The sequence below is a fragment of the Sinohyriopsis cumingii genome, chromosome 1 (genome assembly GCF_028554795.1).
Source record: "Sinohyriopsis cumingii isolate HCF-2022 chromosome 1, ASM2855479v2, whole genome shotgun sequence".
Taxonomy (NCBI): domain Eukaryota; kingdom Metazoa; phylum Mollusca; class Bivalvia; order Unionida; family Unionidae; genus Sinohyriopsis; species Sinohyriopsis cumingii.
In genome coordinates this window covers 39,944,925-39,969,357 of record NC_142961.1, presented here as the reverse complement: position 1 = coordinate 39,969,357, position 24,433 = coordinate 39,944,925, and the positions used below count along the sequence as shown (strand labels likewise).

The window sequence follows — 24,433 nt, the reverse complement described above, 5'->3', positions numbered from 1 at the left end:
TTTGGTCACGATCTAGGTAAGATCAATTTTATGTTTTTAGGGGGATGTTTTCCATCACGTCCGTGCTTTAACTATAAAACTAACAGTGTTTGCCATTGGAGCCCATTCTACGGAATAAGCAAACAAGAAGATGCCAGCAGCTTCAGCTTTGTATAACAACCTTATGGGAAGTTGGTATTGGATGGTGGATGGATTGAATGTAGCAGAAAGGCTTGAACAGGAATGGAGGCATGCAGTGACAAAAGACTTCGTCTCAAGACAAGTAACCAGCCTCCACTTAGCCATCAATATTGTAAAAGAAATGATAGAGGATGAGGAGAAGAGAATCAGAGGTTTAATTAACACACCGTATGTGAAAGTGGGTAAAGAAGCCATAGTTTATGTGACGAGTGTAAGGTGTTTTTTAGAAGACATTGTAGAATGGACAGATTGGTCGTTTGTGAAGTGGGGCTTAGACAAGCTTAAGAAAGCGGAAGAAGTAATGAGGAATGTGCTGACCGAAGAGGTCAAGAAGATCAAAGAAAAGTGTTCAGAGGAAAGAAAAGAAGAAGAAAATAGAAAGAAAAAGGAAGAACTAGAGAAACTAAACTCAAACTGGATGAAAATCCAAGAGAAGTTCCGAGCCATGGGTCACCCGGACTGGATGCCGGAAACAGAAAAGAAGAAGAAGAAAGGAATGATGGAAAAAATAAGAGGATGGTGGAAGAAGTTAAGGAGTTAGAAGAAGAAAAAGAAAAACCCCAAAGGCCCTTTTCAGAGCCACCCACATTTCTCGAAAAGAGAATGACTTTCAATTGCCTACCCCTTTTTTTTAAAACAAATTTTTATTTATTTTTTTTTAAATAAAAAAAAAATCCCATATTCAATTTCCCTTGATGCTAGATTGACCCACGATTTTTCTCCATGTTAATTTTCCATTGACGCTAGATTGACCCACGATTTATTCCCATGTTAAATTCCCCTTGACGCTAGAGTGACCCACAATTTTTCTCCATGTTAATTTTCCCTTGACGCTAGAGTGACCCAGGGGTTTCTGTAATGCTAATTCCCATTGACGCTAGGGTGACCCACTTCACTACTTATGATGTCTGCAATGTGACATTTTATAATGATGTCTGGCACTGGGGCATCATGCCGCAGGCACGTATCATGATGTCCCACCCAGTCACATTATCCTGACACCAGGCCGACCAGTCCTAACACTAACCTCTTAAAGCTGAGCGCCTAGCGAGGCAGCTGTTAGTACCATTTTTGTAAGTCTTTGGTATGACTCGGCCGGGGATCGAACCCACGACCTTCATAAAATCTCGTGAAACATGTAAATTACGACTTTTGCTCCTAGAAATTTACTAATTACTCGGGCTGAAGAATATCTTCCCATCACCGACTCCCCACAATCAGCAAATAATCACTAAAATCTAAAATGCTGTAAAAGGAGACGTAAATATAAACAGCACATACCTTGGGATTATTGCACTATATTGAGTAAATATCAGAAAAAAAGTATGTCGTAAATAACCTTACGAAAGAAGGAATTGCCAACAAATACTTCTACCAAACAAAAGTTTTGAATGTGCCTTTGTATCTCTGTAACACGGCCACCAGTCTCTTTCGTGCATAGCACGGTGTCTTTGAATGAGATAGAGCGACAACAGACATGCAAACGTATAGATAGATTATTAACAGAGCAGTCCATAATGATAACAGTCACTGCATTAGTTGAGCTTGCTAATAGCACGTTTTGTAAAGACTTTTTCATTATTATTTGTTTAAAATGACACTGAACTACTTGAAGATAGCAATAATGAAGAACCAATGTTCTTATTTCACTGTTACTCTAAAGTTTATTTTGCCTTTAATGTAGTAAACTTTATTTTCCTCTATTGCTTTTGTTCTCATTTTGCTGCAAACAAATCCAAGTACATTACGCGATGTTTCATCAGGTTCCCTGTCTGACATTTTTTTTATTATTCAACCAAAGACTCGTTATATCAGAGGCGTTTGGACTATGAATACGCTAAAATAATATAGAAATGACAACATTCAAATTTTGTTTGCATGAAGATAAATAAGAACTTCTTTGCCTTATTCAGCTATAATTGCATATAGTAAATTACGAAATGCAGCTTTTCATACTCACTGAAGCATGCATTTAGAGCTGTTTTCAATCGGATAATCAACTGTTTCAACAAGGAATGTATCTTCATTGGTTATACTCGATTTAAACCTGTATACATCGTAACGAATTGGGGAAATATGTGCTAACGTTTATAATAAGCTTTAAAGCATGCTAAAATTCAGAACCTTTGATTCTTTACAATATGTAATCAAAAAATATATGTGTATGCACGCGCACTTTTATAAATACACACACACGTGTGTGTGTGTGTGTGTGTGCGTGTGTGTGTGTGTTTTTGTTTGTGTGTGTGTGTATTTATAGAAGCTGGTAGGTGGTGGATACATATGTAGGCATGCATAAATGGTTAATCTATCCATTTGCTTCTCTGATGGCTTCCCAATACAATCCAGTCTCTCTCCTGTTCACTATGTATTATAATATTGGCTCTTATTATAATTTCCTACTCATCATGAGTAGCATATATATATATATATATATATATATATATATATATATATATATATATATATATATATATATATATATATATATATATATATATATATATATAGAGAGAGAGAGAGAGAGAGAGAGAGAGAGAGAGAGAGAGAGAGAGACAGACAGACAGACAGAGAGACAGAGAGAGAGACAGAGAGAGAGAGAGACAGACAGACAGAGAGAGAGAGAGACAGAGACAGACAGAGACAGACAGACAGACAGACAGAGACAGACAGAGACAGAGACAGACAGAAAGTCAGACACCAATAAACAGACAGAAAGACAGACAGAAAGACAGAAAGACAGACAGACATAAAGACAGAGACAGGGAGACAGAGAAAATTACAAATATACACCAAATAGAATGGAAGGTGCTATCCATGAATCCTATGGGAGAATGGCTGACAGTAATAGGCAGAATTAATAATTAACACAAATAATACTATCATACAGGTTATCGTCATCATCATCAATCCTTTAACCCAAGAGGTCGTTGGGGCACCAAAGTTGACTTTACAACCAATTCTCTCCATCTTTCTTGTTTTCTGCTGCCCTTTAGGAATCTCCAAATCCCTTGCCTGTCCACTCCTTAATTTTGTCTTCCCATCTCTTTTTCTGTCTGCCTCTTCTTCTGCACCCTCGTACTGTGCCTTGCAAGATTGTGTTTGCCAGTCCAGATGATCCTGAGACATGACCATGCCACTTCAGTTTGCGCTTTTTTACAGTAGTCAAGAGGTCTTCATATGATCCGATGCTTCGATGGATCATGTTGTGGACTTCTTAGTTTCTTACCAGGTCAAGGTATGAGATGCCCAAGGTCTTGTGGTAGCATCACATTTTGAAGGTTTGAATCATTCTTTGTAGATCTGATGTGAGTATCCATATTTCACAAGCAAAGAGAAAGATGGATTTGACAATACAGCACATCAGCCTTATTTTGCAACCAAAGCAATGTTGGTATATTTCCATATTGGTCTCAACCTTGTTATTGCTGATGTTGTCTGGGCACTCCTGCAAATTAGTTATGGTTTGGAGCCCTCATCTGTGATAATTGATCCCAAGTACTTGAAGCTTGTGACTCTTTCCAGTTTCTGTCCACTGACCTTTATTTCTGCACTGATGCCACTGGTGTTGTTGGTCATAAGTTTGGGATTTTTCGGCGCTACTCTCCATACCGTATGCTGTGGAGGTTGTGTCAACACACATAACTATGTCAGCCAGTTCTTTTACATCTCCTGCTAAACCATCAATATACAATATCATCTGCTAAGCCAAGGTTGGTGATTGTTCTTCCTCCGATACTGATAGTGTCCTTGTGGTCATGCAAGGCATCCTCCATGATCTTTTCCAGGAATCTGTCGAAGAGTGTAGGTGACAGTATGCATCCCTGTCCGACTCCAACTGTTGTTCGAAACAAATCTCCTCTGCTTCCATTGATGAGGACAGCACTGGTGGCTTTGTCATAGAGGTGTTCAACAGCCTGTACCAGTTTTGAGCTGATGAAATACTTCCTCATGGTTGCCCATAAGGCTGCATGCCATACCCTATCAATGGCCTTTTTGAAATCTATGAAGACGTGGTAAAGATTCTGCTGATGCTGAAGGTATTTCTCGCAAAGGAGTCTGACATTGAAGATTTGTTATGTGGTGCTCCTTTCTGCTCAAAAGCCTACCTGTTCTTCAGCAATAATTTTCTCTGCTTGAGGCTTTAGTCTGTTGAGAATTATCTCCAGCATGACTTTGCTCGGGTGACTGATCAGAATGATGGTTCTGTAGTTTTGGCATAGCTTTAGGTTTCATTACGGGGGGAGTACGATGATCAAGGATTGAGTCTATGTGGTGGGCCATTCTCCTGTCTGCCATATCTTGTTGCAGATTGTTGTTAGGACTGTGACTATCTCTTCTCCTCCTGCTTGAATGAGCTCTGCTGGTATGTTGTCAGCGCCGGCTGACTTTCCTTTCTTTAGTCACCTAACTACATTTTCTACTTTCTCACGAAGAATGGGTTTGTCATACATTTCTTCTGCCCTGAGGGCACTTTAGTACTGCTGCATCTCCTTGGGTCTTATGATTGTACAATGCTGAGAAGTATTCAGTCCATCGCTTGAGGATCTCTTGATCTTCGGTGAGGCATTTTCTTGATTTGTCTTGGATGGTGGTCACAGTTTTCCCTTGTTTATGGATTGTAAGATCTTTCACTAGCCGATATGCGATTTTGCTGTCATTTCTACTCAGACTGTCTTCGATTTTGCATCACTGTCTTTCTATCCATGATTCCTTTGCCTTTTTTATGCTTTTTCTGATCATGTTGTTTATCTCTCTCTATTTTCTAGCTCCTTCGTGATCTCTTTTCTCTTGTTCATTTCTCTTCTTTTGTCGCATAGTTCAAGGACATCTATTGTGACCCAAGGTTTCGTTGCTCGACGATATTTGCCCATGATCTCACTAGCTGTGCAAGTCACAGCTGTGTTGAATGTGGTTGTTAAGGACTCTAGGTTGGTGTCTTCACTGTCCAGAGTTATCAAAGGTGCAAATTTACCACCTATCATTGCTTGGAAGGCTTCTGCGACTTTTGGATCTTTCAATTTTTCAAGGACAAATCTGATTCTTGGTTGGTTAGGCTTTTGATCATTTTCAGGTGGAGGCCACACATTGTCATCAATAATAAATTGAAAGAATTTTTAATTCGTATTGTACCTACATAAGCACACTAATGAGAAAATAAATCCTTGATTGATAGTGGCTCTAAAGAAAATAAACTTGTACATGAGAGTCAAAGGTTCCTATGGTCGACATCATAAACATGGCGCTGGAACATTTGAATACGGAGCGGAATGACTGAAGAATAAATGAATAGAATGATTTCAAGTGATGAAAATATAAGATGGTTAGTCAACTGTTTTTCATTGTTTTTGTTTAATACAATACATCAATATCACTTAATAACTTCATAATTAACCTTTTTTCTCGACGTCGTACGAGGTATTCTATTTTGCTGCATCACCTGTAATTCTTTAACTCTCGTCCAATGAATTAATCAGAAATTTTAGTCGTTATGATATATATATATATATATATATATATATATATATATATATATATATATATATATATATATATATATATATATATATATATATATATATATATATATATATATATATATATATATATATATATTTAATATACTCTTTGTTGTTTTAATTTACATGTTCTTCTTTTATATTATTCCATTTATAAAACTGAGGTATATCTTTTACTTCGTCACATCGGGTACATGTTTATATCCAAGTTTGTTTTGTACTATATTTTTCAATTCATGTGTACACGTACAATTTTACTGCTTCTCTCTTTCAGACTCATTTAAAATTATTTCACGTGGAAAAGGAACGTTAGATAATTGTTGTTGTTGTTGTTGTAGGGTTTAACGCCATTTTTCATCACACGGCTATACATGGCGGCCAGTATTAATGGTGGAGGAAGAACCCGAGTAAACCCCGGAATGAACCACCGACCCACGAGAAGCTACTGGCAAGCTTTCTCACATACCCACATTGGCCGAATCCGAGACTCGAACCCACGCAGACAGAGGTGAGATGGCAGTGATCCGTAACGGAGAACGATTTAGACCACTCGGCCACTCGGGGCCCCGAACGTTAGATAAAGCAATTTGTTTAATAATTAATTACAGACTCAAAGATCATGACTAGGTTAATTGTTATGTTTGTTGCAAAATAAATTAAAATGGATTATATATATATATATATATATATATATATATATATATATATATATATATATATATATATATATATATATATATATATATATATATATATATATATATATATATATATATATATATATATATATATATATATATATATGTATGTATGTATAAATTTCTAAGATTGGTCCAAAGAACCTTCTCTGGACCAATCGTAGAAATTTATATAAACGAAGAATAATCCACGTAGAGTTGAACAGTTTGCAACACGTATGCAAGTTTTAAAACGCTGAACGCTGCGCGACATATAAGAAGTGTTGTCGCTCCAAACTCGAATAAACTAGACAAGATACCAAATAACAACAAAAAAACTGTTCAAGAAAAAAATTCTATTAATTAGTCAATAAGGTAATTAAAAAGTTGGGAAAGTCTCATTTGTAGTGATACAACTTAATAGAGGCTGAACACGCACACGGAATACGAAAATTAGAAAAGGAATCTTGCGATTGTTTTAATTTTAAACTGCTAGATATTACTTTTTGTTATTTAATAAGAGAGGAGTGGGTTTTCTCCAAATCGTCCCTTTATAACCGACAGAAACGAGTGCCTATGCAATATACTGGTTAAACATGACAAAACTGTGTGGTTAAGGTCACGTGACAACACTATGTCCTCAAAGTCACAGAAATCGCTTGCACAAATTGTTCGTTATCTTGTCATTTACCTATGGGGAACAGATTTTCCTAATGACCGAAACCATATAAATTAAACAGTATGTACTCTCAGACTGTCGTTTTAATCTTGCAGTGTCCTTGACATATGTGTATTGTATACTCACTGAAAATAATGTATAACATTTCTTTAGAGTTCAGTCAATAGGATCAAGCCTGTTTTTCAGAACACCTCTGTACTGACTTCATCATACAAAATACAATAAAACCTGAAAGTATCTTAATTTACATAAGAAATAACAAAAGTGATAATCTAAATGCATATATTGCAGGGTCGGGTTAAGTGTTGTGAGGGGTGGGTGGGTTCCCAAACTTTTAAAAGGACCCTGGCTTTCCTCGAAAGGACACCCAAAACAATGTTTATCTGTTTACTTAAAGTCAGCGTAATACTCAATAAACGTGCGCTGCGCAAGCTAAAAAAGATGGTAAAATTTCAAGTGACAAGTGACTACGTGTGTGTGTGTGTGTGTGTGTGTGTGTTGTTTTTCTAGCCGGAGGGAGGCGGAAACATGATAAGACCTCTGCCACCACCACCACCCTGCCACTGGCCAATCAGGTCCTGCATGGTATTCTAATTCTGTAGGAAACGAACTACATCACTTCCCGCGTGAAAGCTAGGCTGTAAACTGGAGTGTTCTTTCTGCTCCTTTTGAATTTTTCCGTTGAACGAAAAACTCTGGCCTTAAAAAAGCGATAGCATATATCTCCTCGCTTTGCATTCGATAATAGGTCTGTAATTATTCAAAAGTTAATGACGCATCTTTGATTACTAAGAAGATTAAGCTGGATTAGTCTTTTTAAAATAAATACACCTGTTTGCACTCAATCTTTTCTGTCTTTTGTACTTGTTTAATAAACTTAAAGAAAGTAAACGCTAAGTGTGAAAGATGGTGACATCAGAATTGGAGAATGGTCCCGTACTTTTGAAGCAACTCTTTTTTATATGATTTATATTGTATGACAAAGGGATATGAAATCAATAAGAACAAATTATAGAGACAAGTAAATTTACCGCCTTAGAGTGGAACCCTTTTGAGGAAAACATTAAAGGGGACAAGGTTGTCTTCTGTAGACAAATATACTGATTTATGAGTGAGTTTCATAGATGCACTGTTTATGCGTGATTTAGATGTGCTGTATATGGGTGAGTTAGATAAATGTACTTTATGTGATCTAGACAGATATACTGTATATCAGCGTCGTGGTTATTGGTTGAAAGAAATTTAATGCGTTTGAAACTTCACATACGTTAAATGAACTAATGAAAACATGTTATTGAAGGAATTTCACAGTTGCCATTTCTATACAAAGTAGTGTTCTTGTGATTAAAGAGAATGGTAGCAAAATACAGTGACCTCTATCCGTGATATTTAAAACAAATAATACGTATCTCAAAAGAAGATCTGTAAAATGTATATTTCAATCATAACACAAAATGGCATGATTTTATACAGGCTCTTATCTATGAATAAGCAAATTGTATCAAAATCGTAATTGAGATAAAGCTGAGCAAGTAGAATTTTAGGAAAGTGATCCTACTTCCAGGCAAGTTTTCATGATTATCACTTTGACTCAGTTAAATATACGTAACTGTAGTCTGTTATTTTATAACCTGGTTTTTTTTTTTTTTAAAAATCATATCATGTTTACTTACTGAGGTTAGGCGCGTTTCTTTAAAAAGCTGTTTGATATCTCCCTTTAACAAAATTCATGAGCACCTGGTTTTCATACCATGTCTACTTCTGATGTTTTCGTAGGAGTCCTGCTTTCCGGTTTGAATAGTTTAATTGGATTTACAGGTGGGATGTACCACGAAAAGAGATACAAACTGGTTTCCCTTGACCTGTTGTTTTTTTTTTCCTTCTAAACAGAGCATTTCAGATGCTTTGTAGCGAACAAGGAAGTTACCTAACATCATATCAGCTCTCAGTATCAGGTAACATGTTATTCACGTACCCAGTATAACATCTTATTTAGAAAGTAGATTTATGAGTTTGGTAACTATATTTTTGGTGTAAACTGCAAATATCATTAACTGAACGCCTTAAATACTCTATAGTAATATATCTATAGTAATATATCGGCAGTTGAGCGCTTTAAATACTCCACGACAAAATATCATTAATTGAGCGCCTTAAATACTCTATAGTAATATATATATATATATATATATATATATATATATATATATATATATATATATATATATATATATATATATATATATATCGTTACTTGAGCGCTTTAAAGACTCCACGACAAAATGTCATTAATTGAGCGTCTTAAATGTTCTGAAATTACTCTACAGCAATATATTGTTAACTAAGTGCCTCAACAACTCCATAAAATATCATTAATTGAGATCCTTAAATACTATACAGCAATATATGGTTAAATGAGCGCTTTAAATACTCCGCAACAAATAACAATAATGGAGAGGCTTGATACTTCACTTTTTTCCATGTAGCTTTCTGTGCAAGGGTGCTTAAAGATTAAAAGAAAATAAATGTAAACACAATCAGATTTGGTGAGATGTTAATAACTATTAATGTTAAAGCACTGATTAGATAAAACAAGCACACGTTCTCTACACGCAAATAGTTTAGTCTGTTAAGGATGACTTAAAATATTTAAGTAATTAAATTGGTAAGTTTTTTAAATAAATTGATTTAGTCCTTATTCATTATGACTGCGTGCATGAGTGTGTGTGTGTGTGTGTGTGTGTGTGTGTGTGTGTGTGTGTGTATTTGTACCCTTTCCATTATAACCATATGTACGAGACTCCAGATTTTTATTATCTTGTTACTTTTGGGGAGAGACCGCTCCGGTGGCCTAGTGGTTAGAGCGTCCACCTCGGAAGCGGTAGGTCGTGGGTTCGAACCCGGCCGAGTCATAACAAAGACCTACAAAAATGGTACTAACAGCTGCCTCGCTTAGCATTAAGAGGTTAGTGTTAGGACTGGTCAGCCTGGTTTCAGGATAATGTGGGGGGGGGGGGACATCATGCTACATGTCTGCGTCATGATGACCCAGTGCTAGACATCACTATAAACTGCCACACTGTATACATCGTAGCGATATGACTGAAAAATTGTCAAAACTACGTTACAAATCCTAATCACACACACACACACACACACACTTTTGGGGAGACAGTTCTCTAATAAACTCATGCTTTCTGCTGACCAGTCTGTCGATACCTATGTCCTCACTTTTACCAAGTCCTCACCAGCAACAACAGTCGTAGCCAACATCAAGGAGACAAGTTATTTGGAAAGAGCTACATGGTAATGTGTGATGCATTTCCTTCGTTTATTCGGAACATATCGGGGCATTCTGTCCTGACCGAAAATCATCTCCAGATAAGTTTGTAGAGATAGGGGAAAGTTTCATGGAAACGCTTCCACTTCGAACCTTCCGCGCTGGCATTAGCCAAAAACATATAGCACTGGCTGCATAACATAAGGTTATGAGATGAAGTTGGTAAAACCTAAAAAGAAGCGACAATAGACTGTTTAAGCAAATACCACGTGTCGGAATTATGTGCACGAAAATACCCTCTCGAACATAAATATAGACTGGGTTTCGATGACGCGTACAGCGGTATCTGTTGTGTCTGGTTTTAGTCAAGGCGATTGCAAAATAGTGGCTTTTGTTTATTTACTGCAGCACGCGTAAAGTTTGGCAATCATGATGGGTGGGTCGAGGCCCTCGTGTTCTCGGGCAGTGGGTGTGAACAGGTCATGGTATTTAAAGAGCTATTTTTCTGTATCTTCATGGAATTTCGCTCGGGATTTGTCCACTTAACAGAAGTAATCTTCGATTCTATAGGTGTGAAAGTGTAAATACTATTCTTTCAATCTATCCTCTGTATTGCTGTCATATGGAATAAAGACTGTTCGGGTATGACACAAACGTAGCAAGCAAGGAGAAATTTCAAGATTTTTTTATCTAGTACGATTAGTATTGTCGTAGATAGATTTATGTACGATAATGGTTGTTACATTCGTAATCTTATATACTCGTTCTTACAGAAAAACAGTTGAATGTATAACAAAGTTACATGTATTTTATTTGCACGCATGCGTAATATAGGTCACAGCGTTCGTACTTAAACACGTTTTGATGCATGACTCGTATATTACAAAGTTCAGTTCTTGTATTTTTGCTGTTCAAGGAACTTGTTTAACTCAGTTTAGTGACGTTGTTTGAACTCGCATATTGTTGTTCATGGTAACTTCGGTGACGTTACCGAATGTTTAACGGATCTGCGCAGTAGCGATGCTCCGGAGGAATCCTTCAACAGGCCGGGAAGGGTGAGATACATGGAAGCATTCCTCATAGATTCATCGTGAATGGTGGACAGGGATAATTTGTGATCGTCGTGCGGATTTAAAGGAATAGCAGCATTATATTTGTTGGGAAGCAGAATATCTGGGGTTTTTACGTGAACTTCTGTGTCGTTATTTGTATGACAATCAAATGCAACATCACTCTTGTTGATGAGCTATTCAATCTGTTAAAACTGTTTATGAACTCTATGTACATTGATTATATCTCTTGACAATATATATATTTATCAAACCCGTCCATGCACTCTTTGTGCATTTGTCATGTTTGTTGACAAGCTACTTATATGTTCACTTGTTAATGAATTATGCCTCTATTATATGAAGTATATTGATCTATTTTTGAGAAAAGGGAATATCGGAGATTCCTTGTATGACGTCACAACTAAGCTTGCGCAGAGCTCTGGTTGGCAGAACCACTATGGCGGCGAAGGAAGACGATCGATCAACTTATGCAAATGGCTTACCAAACGAAGCGCGTGCTCGCTATATGCAAAAATTAAATAGCATTAAAGATTATAAGAGTCTGCCGGATCCATATAATCTTAAATTAGGATGGACATCGGATCCTTGCATTTGGCCAGACTTGATATTTGGCGATATTTACTGCTTCCTGGTTGACACACCATCATTTTACTCCGCCGAGAAGATGAAGTCTTTTAAATCCCTTGATGCGTACAGGTAAGCTTACAAAACAATATATTTTTATCCATAGGAGAAACTATAGTATATAGGTATTTTTTTAAATACATGAAAGGAAACCAGACGTGTAAAAAAAACTTTGCTGTAGGTTTGACGGGGGATGGTGTGTGGATCGAAATGGTACAGTAGTGTTTGCATCAACTAATATTTGTATATGAGCATATTAACTTTCCCACATATCTAATAATATTGAGCAAATTGTCCATTTAAAAGTAAATTTTAATTAAACTAAAGTTATATGATGCACGGCAGACATATGCATTAAATCGCAATTCTCCATGTTTTACTACATGAACACAATTATTTGCATTTCTGAAGAACCATTGCTGGCTGTACGTCATTTGTTTTTCAGTTATGTTGTCAGTGGGCATGTGAAGGAGATGTATTACCATTCTATTGAAGAGGACAGCCCTGTCTGCTTCCTTTCTGCTAAGGTGACACCGTCTCAGAGAATGAAAGACAAGCCGCACCACCCTTGGGTGTGTCTGAGAAAGAAGGAAGCTACAGTCCATTGTGCACATTGCACTTGCATGGCTGGGTAATCATTCGTTGCTTCATGCTTAGCCAATAATTGTTAAATTTGTATATATGCATCTGGTGAAAAAATAGTACATTCCATACCATATTGTACTTAAATTTGAAGTTGGAAAGAATAATTTAAAAGTATGATACATGTAAACATAAACATTGTTATTTTTAAATGCTCCAATAAACTGCATATATAAGGAAATGGCTATAGTTTCTAATGCATTGAATTCCCACCACTTCTTATTTGTTGTGAAATCGTTTTATTTATAAAATTTGGACAATGTGGGATTGAGAATTAATGATTTAACACACTCAAGTCCAACCAATTGAGCATGAGAAATACACAAAGATGACAGAACTATTCAAATTAGAAATTATTTAACCGTGCTTTCTTACTTAGAAGTAAAATTAACATGTGAAGAATTATTAGAATATAAACATTGTCTAAAATCATTGGGTTTCTATTGTAGGCTTGGAGAGATATGCAGCCATGTGACTTCTGTTCTTTTCAAGGTGGAAATTGGAGTTCGACTTGGCATGACACAAACATCATCCACTAGTCAAGCGTGCAAGTGGAACAAAAGATTTCGTGATGAGGTAAATATTATAGTTCAAGTGTCTCCAGCAAAGTGCCAGCTAATAAATATTTATTTTACGAAAAAGAAATTAATCGGATTAAGTCAAAGTATGTCTATGTTACTTCCCAACCAATGAATCAGTTCATTTTTGTACAAATTAAGAATAGGAAGGAATTGTATTGGATACCTTTTTAACACCTTTTTATTTTTATCTGTGCTGCTACTTTAAAAGAATATTGCAAGTCTTTTCTCTGTTTTAGATGGAACCCATGACAGTTGATGAGTTCCAAAGTTTGGTTGGTTATCGGATTAAACCAGTGGACTCCATTATACCAAGTCGAAATAACCAGATGCCATCAATAGAGACATTAAAATCACTAAAGGCTGCATGTCCATATGCTGCTTTTTTTCCCCTGTATCCCACCTCTAGATGGAGAGCTGGACACTGAATCTGCAGTTGAGACGAAGCAAGCATTTCCACCACTTTTAGTTTCACTGACTGATGAGATATTTACAGGCCTTCAAGCAAAGGATAAACGGCTGATGTTTGACAAGATTGGGAGTACTTACTCCTGCTCAAAAGAGCAAGTCTTAAATTTGGAAGAAATGACGAGATCACAGACAGTGTGCCCACTGTGGTATAGACACAGGCAAGGTCGGATTACGGGAACAAAAGCCCACGATGTCCTAGTTAGAAGAACAGACACTTTGCCGGACACCCTAGTTAAAAATATAATGGGTTATTCTAAATTTGACCTTAGCAGAAAGCCGGCTGTAAAATGGGGATTAAGTAATGAAGAAAAGGCAAAGAATTTGTTCATTAGTACCATGAGCAGTCAACATACAGAGTTTGAGGCCCGATTGACAGGGTTCCTGATTAGCGAAGAGAACTCACTTTTGGGTGTCTCAAGCGATGGCCTTACCAAACGTAAATGTTGTGGAAAGGGGGTCATTGAAATTAAGTGCCCCTACAAACACAGGGAGTCATCAGTGGCAGATGCTGCACAAAGTGATAAAGAGTTTTGCTTGACAGGACTTGACACTACAAACAACACATAGGTATTTCACACAAGTGCAATTTCAGATGCATATCCATGAAGTACAATATCGTGACTTTGTTTGTTTACCAGCAAGGAACTTTGCATCACTAGAGTAAAGTGTGACTCGGCATTCAGCCAGAAGTTGGTGATGGCATGCAGATAGTTTTTTATGTCATTTGTTCTACCAGAAATTGTGACTCGGGAACTTGAAAATCGTATTATTGATGCTGTTGACAATGATAATGTGGCCACATATTGCATATGTGATCAGCAAGAATTTGGAATAATGATAAAATGTGACAACGATGACTGCGCATTCCAGTGGTTCCATTATGCATGTGTAAATGTGCGCCGAAATCTAAGGGGAAAGTGGTACTGTCCCCGCTTAAGGAAAATTAGTTTTTAACATTTCCACATTTGTTCACTGAAGTCCATGAAAGTAATATACGCGCCAGTTAATGCGTAAAAAAGGTTTCTGTAGAAATTGTATGCGTCAATAATATTATATTTATGTGCATGTGTAGTTTATGCCTTTAAATAGAACTAGTTTGTGCGAGATTGAAGTATGGTTGTTAGCAACAGAGTTTACATGTTCGTTATTTTGCCTGATAAATATAGATCTCATTCGCATTCTCTTCTATCTTCGCTCACCCGGCTTCATCCTGTTACAGACCGCCTAATGGCGTCGTGAAGCCACAAATGAAATTGTGAGATATCTGTGCAGCGTCATCATATAATGTTTCGTCAGAGATAGTCAAATGACAAGTCTTGTCCTTATAAATTGTGAAACAAGTATGCATTCTCAGGGTGAAATTAGAGGCAATTACAGCTGGTAAGAGATCTGTACTCGTAATTCAAGGATAGCGGTTCCAGTACAGCCCAGGGCACTCCAGGTTGTAAGTAAGGAATGGATTGGTATACACAAAGACCTTGCTTCTGATGTGCGTCTCGTAGAATATATCAATATACTTCATGTCATTTAGAAGGCACGTCCCGTTTCCAGAACACGATACAACTAATGTGTTATAAGACACGTTAGAAACCAACCATGTACTAAAATCAAAGAGAACGAAGGCGACCCGTGTAGTTCAGTCTGATATTTAGTTTCGATCATTGTAAGGAAAACTTATGTGCTACCTGAACAAATAACTGACAAACATGACATATTCTGCGTGCTGGGGAAATATACTTGAAATAGCACAGATTGCACTAAACTTTGCCTCATTTTGAATTCTAGAAATGGAATTTCATAACATTTACATTACTATTTTTTGAAAGTGCGCCTATGAAATATTAAAATATTGGCAAACAAAGTTACCGGATTGTGTTGTTTTTTTATTCTTATAATTCCTCTTTGAAGTTGACAAAATGATCTCACAAGCAAATCTAGTATTTTCTACGGGACGCACATCAGAAGAAAGGCCTTATTGTGTACCCAAACCAATCCCTTCCTTCCGCTATCCAAAAAATAAAATTTTAGCTTTTTAAACCTATTTTTCTCTTCTTTACAAGGATTACTCTTCATGAGATTGATTACTTGTATACAAAATCGGAGCGATATCTTTACTTTACCTTTTTAACCCTTTGCAAAAATGCGAAACTCAGGAGAATAACCTTTGCCGATCAAAATGTGAATAGGGCTTGTGAAAATAGACGGTTCACAATCAACAATCATACCAGACTTAAAAGCTTAATTTACACCTAAACATAAAAAATTAGAATGTTCCGAATATATCTGGCAAATCCTATGCGCCTACGTGTTTATCCCCTAGGCATGACGTGGGATAAAGGTCTTAAAATACTTCTCATAAATAATTACGTTAGGCGCTGAAAAATGCCAACTGTCAAATCTGACTGTGCCAAGCTTGATAAAGAAGATTGTTTTTTATTTATTTGTTTAGTTTTAAATCGCTCTATTCACTGGCCCGCTAGAGTGCATCAAAACAAGGGAATTGTCGCATCTGTAATTATTATTTGAATATATAAATTAAAATCTGTGTATATAATAGTATTACAACAGATATTTACCAATGAGATAATGTCACATGTTTCACGTTTATCTTTCGCTACAGAGGGCATGGTATCTTAAAGAGAAGCTACACATTTACGTCTTATTACTCATGAGGAACCATCCAAAATCTTTCCCAAGTCACGAACATAGCATTGTAAGCAGTTTTCAGTCGCCTTCCTAGCTTAAATTCCCTTTTATTTCATATCAGAAGACAAAAAAGTCTTTAAAAATACAAGGCTTATACAAGCAACTGCAATATTCTCTTATTGTTTAACCCTATGAGTAACAGCGAATGGGGAAAAGTATCAAAAATAATTTTACACTCGTAATTTTGAAAATCAAACTGATACTAGAACATTTGCTTTGAACTCATCTCAAAATGCTAAAATGTGACAGACTGTCATAAAACATTCTTAAATTGTGTGCCCTTGTTTCGCAGAATCAGCACATAATACTGTAACTTTGCGAAATTTGCTGGGTTTGAGGAAACGCATCAGAGTATCCGAATGTTCAAATGTGATAGACTGATATCACATTCGTTATTTACGTGCCTATTTAATGTATCAACAAAACAATTTGTGTACGGGTAGTAGGAAGGGTACAATGTATACAATGCAAGGGCTACCTAAATAACACCCACGCCAAATCTACTTATATCCCACAAGAGGAAGTGAAAGAGCAAAATACCAAGTTCTCTCAAAATACGTCAAAGTGATACACTGTTATTTTATACATTCTTCAGTTGTATATCCATAGAAAAATTGAATCAGTAAACCAGCCTTGTGTAGATGCCAATATAAAAAACACACTTAAAAGCTTTTGATTTCTGATGAAAGAGGAAATTTACATCTAGATACAAAAGAACTTCTATAAAAGACAATAACATTTTTGGATATGTCATGTGAGCATTTATCGATTAAGAATTTAGTTATTTTAAACCGTTTTAATCCTTAGACTTCCAAGGAAGAACATAAAAATTCGTCGCACGAACACACACATACTCAACAATATGTATCTAGCAAATAACAATATCAGAAGTTTCCTTTTTACGCTCCACGACGTCATTGTATCTATAGATACGTGTCACGATTTTCCTGTTTACGTTCAACGACATCATGGTATCTTTAGATACGTGTCAAAACTTGCCTGTTTACGTTCCACAACGTCATGGTATCGTTAGAGAAATGTCGCAATTTCCCTATTTACGTTCCATAACGTTATCGTATCTTCAGAAAAATGTCAGTTTCACTGTTTAAGTTCCACTACGTCATGGTATCTTTAGACAAATTTCACAATTTTACCTTCCACTACGTCATGGTATCCTAAGGAAAATTTCAAAAATATCCTTGTTTTACGTTTATAGACTTTGCTCAATTTCCCTAATTACGTTCATAAACGTCATGGTATCTTTCGATGCGTGTCACAGTTTTCCTGTTTAAGTTCCACGATGTCAGGATATCTTTAGAGATGTTTCACGTTGAAGCAATACTGCTGCATGGACAACCATCCAATATTTATACTCCTTATAAACATAACATGTTACTCACATATACACATTACATTACAATCCAGGACACAATTTGCAGCGATAGTTCAAATGATCACAAACTCTGGTTTAGCCATGGTCTCCATAAGTGAATCGCATTAACAGATTATTTTCCTTCCTTTATTCGACACAAAATAGTCGCATTATTATATCACAGATATGTGCTGTATAAACATTTTTATATATAAAGTATTTTGTCAGGAAACACGCCAACATTGTACGATCTTTTGGTCAAATGACAGAACTCTTGTAAAATATTTTATGTCAAAATATTTGAATCGTCCACCTAACCTAAACAACCTTTGATACGTGAGCAAATGAGTGTCTTTAGAAACTCTTCCTAAAAAACAACTTTCACTAGAGTATAAAATACTGGAATTTTTCATCATGAACGTAATAACTGCAATGGTCAACATATTACAATTATGTTTTTGTAAGCATCAGCTTTCTTGGTTTTGCGAACTAATTGATGTATTCGTCGTTACTTAACTTCGTGAAATGGGGATAGCGTTCTGTTTTCTTCATAGAAGATTTATTATTTGTTGGTTTGTATCTACCATGATAGCCACAAAAATTGGCAATCGTACATGCTCGCTTTGAAGTAAAGTCCATTTGCAAACAACGTAGACCCTGATCTGCCGTCACATTAAGCGGCTGCAGATCCGGGTCTATTTTTTTTTATTTTTTTTTTGTTTTGCTGATTACTCCTTACAAACTGCAAAGACCCAGATTGTCCGTCCTCAAAACTCAATGGTAACACTGTTAATGTGTTTGTCCAAGAGAGACAACATATGAAAGGTATAACTCCTTGCAGATGAATACATGAATAATTCCCCTTGAAAGCAAAATGTCATTAACCTTTTACCTTTCATTTACAGGTACAAATCGCCAATATTATTCGTCTTAATTATAACATGATTTGATGTGTGTTTTGTTTTCCCTTCATTCTTAAAGCAACGATTGAAAAACGATTTAAAAGGTCGTGAATACGTTTGTGTCAGGACAAATAGTTCTTGAGTGAATAAACAATGATGTAATACACTTAAGATTTGTTGGGATAGTTTTTTTTAGGCAAATATTATAACGAACAGGTCCTTTTCTCGCGAATGCAATATTTAAAGCTTCAACGAAATGTTTGTTTTGATTTGTCAATTATCTTTGAAAATTAAAATCCAGTACAATAGTACAATAGGCAATTGATTCTATTTAAAAGGTTATCAACCCACTCTCAACAATCGATAATCAGTAATACGCACTCAGCTATTAAGCAATCAAGAATGAAACAAAATCTTCAAAGTTCTTTTTTACCCTTTGAGTGTACATTTCCACACCGACTCACCTCTGTTGGCTACAAATGAATGTACGATTTAAGACAAAGATCACTAAAGAAAACTCTGATTGCATTAGTTTATCAAATCATATCAATACATGAAAATAACATTATTCGTCAAACTAATTAATAACATATTTAATTTAGAAGCTTCATTTTATTTTGTGTGATTATTGCTTTACTTTGAATATTGTATCGGTAGCATAGTCAAGTCCATGCTTGTCTTATATCAACCCATCGTCAAAATCGATTCAAATATTTCAGTTCGTTTCTGGTTCGTGGTTACGACTGCAACACTTTCGTATCACCACAATATTTGTTCTGTGTTCTGTGGATTCTATAATCTCTTTATCCGCAAAGGTGGCCCGAATGGCCGATTGGTCTAAAGCGCTCGCCTTTATCGATCACTGCCAGCTCACCTCTGTTTGTGTGGGTTCGAGTCTTTAGCTCGACCAATGTGGGTGCATGAGGAAGCTTGCCAGTAGCTTCCAGGTGGTCCTTACCAGGGCTTGCCCGGGTTCTTCCTCCACCAGTTACACTGGCCGCCTATCTTGCGCCGAGAAATCGCGTTAAACTTGAAACAACAACAACTGCACAGACTTACGTCCCTGCGTTATTAGAACAAAACCTCATCTTATGTTTCTTGACCTCCAAGATGAAAACTTTCAGTTTTAAATTTCCATTGAAACATTTATATTGGGTTTTAATGGATTCTTAATTATTTGCTTTCATTCTGGAGTTTCCCTCCTTTTAATACCATTTTGTTAGGGATAAAAATCAATACAGTTTTATTATGAAAATAGGTTTTGTCATTAACAAAAAGTCTTACAGCAGGAGGTGGAAGAGGGTTTTTACATTAAGAAAGCTGTATTAGCATGAAGTAAGAGACGGCGTTTATTCTGTTTGAATTTACCGTTTCCTTGCATATAGTATTACCTTATGTGCTCGCTTATAAATTGAGTCCAGTGCAAAGAACAAAGACCCTTGTATATCGTCGCCTAATGCGCCGGCAGATCAAAGTTTATATTGTTTGATCAACTGAGTACACCTAAGAAACTGCACTGACCCGGATCTACCGGCACATAATGGGGGCCCTGAGTGGCCTAGTGGTCTAAAGCGCTCACCGTTACGGATCATTGCCAACCTACCTCTGTCTTCGTGGAGGGGCCCCGAGTGGTTGAGTGGTCTAAAGCGCTCACCGTTACGGATCACTGCCATCTCACCTCTGTCTGCGTGGGTTCGAGTCTCGGGTTCGGCCTATGTAGGTATGTGAGATTGCTTGCCAGTAGCTTCTCGTGGGTCGGTGGTTCATTCCGGGGTTTTCCCGGGTTCTTCCTCCACCATTAATACTGGCCGCCATGTATAGCCTATCTTGTGCTGAAAAATGGCGTTAAACCCCACAACAACAACAATTGTCTTCGTGTGCTCGAGTCTCAGGTTCTACCAATGTGGGTATGTGAGAAAGTTTACCAGTAGCTTCTCGTGGGATGATGGTTCTCTCCCGGGTTCTTCCTCTCCCATTTATACTGGCCGTCATGTATAACCTATCTTGCGCTGAAAAATGGCGCTAAACCCTAGAACAACAAAAATCTATACATAATGCACCGGCAGATCTGGGTCCCTACATTCCATCCAGAGCACACTCGAATGATTTTTACTGCAAAATTTGCTCCCGACGTTTTATATATTTGATCATATTCAAAAACAAATTTACCATACCCCACCTAAAACCCCAACCCCACTCAACACGTTTAAATGCAAATCGCTTGTCATCATTATTTCAGGATAAAATGGGGGATATTTGTGGGTGAGGGTGAGAGGAACAATCTTCGAGGTCACCCTACTGACGCATGTCAATACATTTTTCCATTATTATATTATGCTTCTTTCTTTCGACCTATATTATAAATGTCATTTCTGATTTTGTTTTTCCTTCAGTTAAATATTGTCATGGTCATTGCAATCATTTGTCTTCAATTACGAAAACTTTCTTCCACATATCACTAGTTATATATTTTTTGTTCCCGTTTTCGACATTTCGTCCAAAATTCCATTGGGGATGGTAATCAAGCGTTTGGCTCTTTATCCATGTCCCTTTCTCTTTTCCCCTTGCTGGAAAATTTCTAATATATTGACTTCAATCAGCTTTTTTGCTTTCTCTCATTTGTTTTCTCCGTTTTATTGGTGTTATTGCACTTGATGCTGTCGACTTTGCGTTCTTAATCATGCAAGCTAACCTCCTCTGAACTAAACTGCCATAATTCTCCAAAAATTGTTTTTTCATGATTTCATCCACACGAACCTGTGACATGAAGAACGACCAAAGTCAATACTGTGTGATGTATAGGGCACACACCACTGATTAAGTACCCACAGATCGTAATGCCAATATCTGGACAAATTACTACACTTTCTTGGTAAGATCAACCAAACATTTTTACATCCTATAAACGATGTATCCAAGAGGAAACTTTTAATAAAGTGAAAACGATATGCTGCGAGCCTCGTTTTTAAGAAAGATCCTCATCACGGTGCCAATTATAAAAGTCCTGCCCATTGAGATATTCCTTTTTTCATCCAGCAATATCTGTGCGCGATATCGATAAAATGAAAGAGGTATTATACTGAAGCCTTCTGAAAATCACATTATTTTTTTTTCTTTTTCTTTTTTCATTTCTCCGACACTTATTTTCAGCCAATCAGCGATCTTCTTTGGTTTAAATACGGTATCTAATATACACCACACATAAGATGGTTTCGTAACTCATAAAACAATTAGTTACCTGTAACCAAATAAAGTTCTTTAATTACTTTGGTCTATAAAGACAACTGATCAGTGTAATCTAACGACTAAGCAACCATGTGGAAGAACGAAATCTTTAAACAGTATGTTAATCATTACCACATCAAATATTATCAGTCTATGACGAAAGCAAAGTTTGAGGAGATGTAATCATTGCATGTGAAAGAGTAGGTTACGAACACTTTTCTAGGAGTTTTTTTTTTTATAAAGTTGACTTACACTCCTAAAGATGCATCAACATGTCACACTCCTAAAGATGCATCAACATGTCAATCTTCTTGAGTGAAATACAGCCTAAGATATGGAGTAAATAATAAATGATAGCTCAAAAGACCAGCGTGAAAATGGGTCTTAGTAACAAAAGCCAATCACCTGTAAAAATTATGTCACTGTGACCAAGTTTGGATATGATTCAGTTACTATTCTCACGATGAATCAACATTCTATTAAGAACGACTCTAGGTGAAATGGTGGCAATGATATTCTGGATGAAACAAACGAATATCTGAAAATACAATAAACTTTCAAGCGTCAAATTTAGGACACGAACACAGCCTGAGCACGGTTTAGTTACTATGTTTAAAACTCAGTTACATACTAATTTTAATAGTAGAAATAGTTCCAAAATAGTATGGGTCTAATACCAGATAGCAGAAAGTATTAAAATTAGGTAACAGCGACCTACCTTTAATATGTTTGGGCTACTCACATTGAGATACGTCCAAATACCATTTTTCATGAGTATATATGAAATATGATCCAATATACTGATGACGTATCGAACGAATATCTGAAAATACGAAAGTCACTCCAGCGTAAAAATTAAATCATAGTGAGATATATTTTTCCTATGGCTGAGCAATTCTCTTTGGCCTGCACCCGTAAGCCTACGGGAAATGAAGTCTAAGATTATGATTATTAACGAACTAGCAAGCGAATTACCAATTGTACGAACTAACACATGAAAGAAAAAGCATAATTCTAAATACCCACTCATCTTCGTAGGCGAAAAAATAAATACGTCTTAAAATCAAGAAAAGGTGTTATATTGACTCGCAAGTTTCATATAGAGTCCCGACACTGATCTTAGCGACTAGCCTCCAGGGCCGACATGGGTGGGGGCGTGGGCGTGGGGTAAACCGGGGATATATCCCCGGAGACCAGGCCCGTAAAGGGGCCCAGGTCGAACAACACTTTTTAATTTTATAAAAGAAAAAGTTTCTTTGAATAAGAACTAGGAGAGGGCCGGGTGTTTCTTACCCCAGGGTCCGTGATCGCTCTCTACGACCCTGCTGGTTCCTACTGCATATCTGAAATTTGCTATTTTGACGACAAGCTCGAACATTAAAAAAAAATCCAAGAAAATCTGCACCACGGCCTCGCATCTGGACACATCTCAGCCAGACGTAAATGTCTGGAAGAAAGCGTGTCCCTTTGGTCAACGAATATGTCTAGTAATGGCCGGAAAGATGTGGCTTTGTCAAGACTTGACTCAAATGGATATGCATAGGGCAAGGAGCGTTTGTAGCAAATAAAAAAAACACATGAATACAAAAGGCGGCTATCACGAGTTCAATTCATTTACATAACATTTTTAAATATTTATAATAGGAAAGCTCTTTCTATAAAAATCATGAAAGGGACCCATGGACACACACATGGAAACACACACACACACACACACACACACACACACACATGAGCTAAATTGGAAAGTTCTTTTTCGCTCGGCAAAGCGTTTCGACTCTGTGGTCTGACATTATGTAACAGAGATAAGCAAACAAGCAAAACAAGCAAGTTTAATAAAACCAACAAATAATTTAATTCTCTAAGTTACAAAGTGAAAATTAAAAGTAACTTACATTATTGTGAATTTAATCCAAAATAATCTTAAATGGTATATCAAAGTCCAAAAGCATTGAATGTTTCGAATGAATTCCAATAGTTCTGAATGTCTTTTTGTATCACAATGATATAATCCAAACTGTCCTTGAATGATTCCCCAATAATCCCAAAATGATGTCCAAGTCCACAAGGTCAGTGAGCACTTAGTAACTCCAATGAATAATGTAAATAAATAATTCCTCTCAGAATAAAACTGAACACAACTATAAACTCTCGTCATATTTCTCAAAGACTGATATTAAACAGGAATGACAAATTGTTTTCCTAGCCCTTTATATACAGACTGTCACCATTTCCTATGACACAACAAAATGCCCAAAATGTGGATCGTATAAAATGGAAAATTCCTTCAAATATTGTCAACAAATTTGCTTCCAAAACATTCTAAGGTCGTAACCAATGCTACATCTTGAACTCAAATTTAAGTAAACATAAAATAAAACCATGACGATAGTCAAATAAGCTCAGATTTTATCCTCAGTCACTGATGAAGGTTAATAACACGAACTTCAACGACGACAGCCAGCACCAGAAATAACGAGAAATGTATTATTTATGTAGTCTCAC

At 36.5% G+C, this 24,433-nt stretch overlaps 1 pseudogene across 1 annotated transcript; it reads left to right on the top strand.

Moving 5' to 3' along the window:
• Positions 1–11,786: 11,786 nt before the first annotated feature.
• LOC149806752 (uncharacterized) lies at positions 11,787–15,253 on the top strand (annotated as a pseudogene). The gene is made up of 6 exons (XR_016421408.1): positions 11,787–12,104; positions 12,478–12,663; positions 13,124–13,250; positions 13,492–13,657; positions 13,689–14,330; positions 14,435–15,253. The product of XR_016421408.1 is annotated as an uncharacterized LOC149806752 (transcript).
• The last annotated feature ends 9,180 nt before the right edge of the window (positions 15,254–24,433 follow it).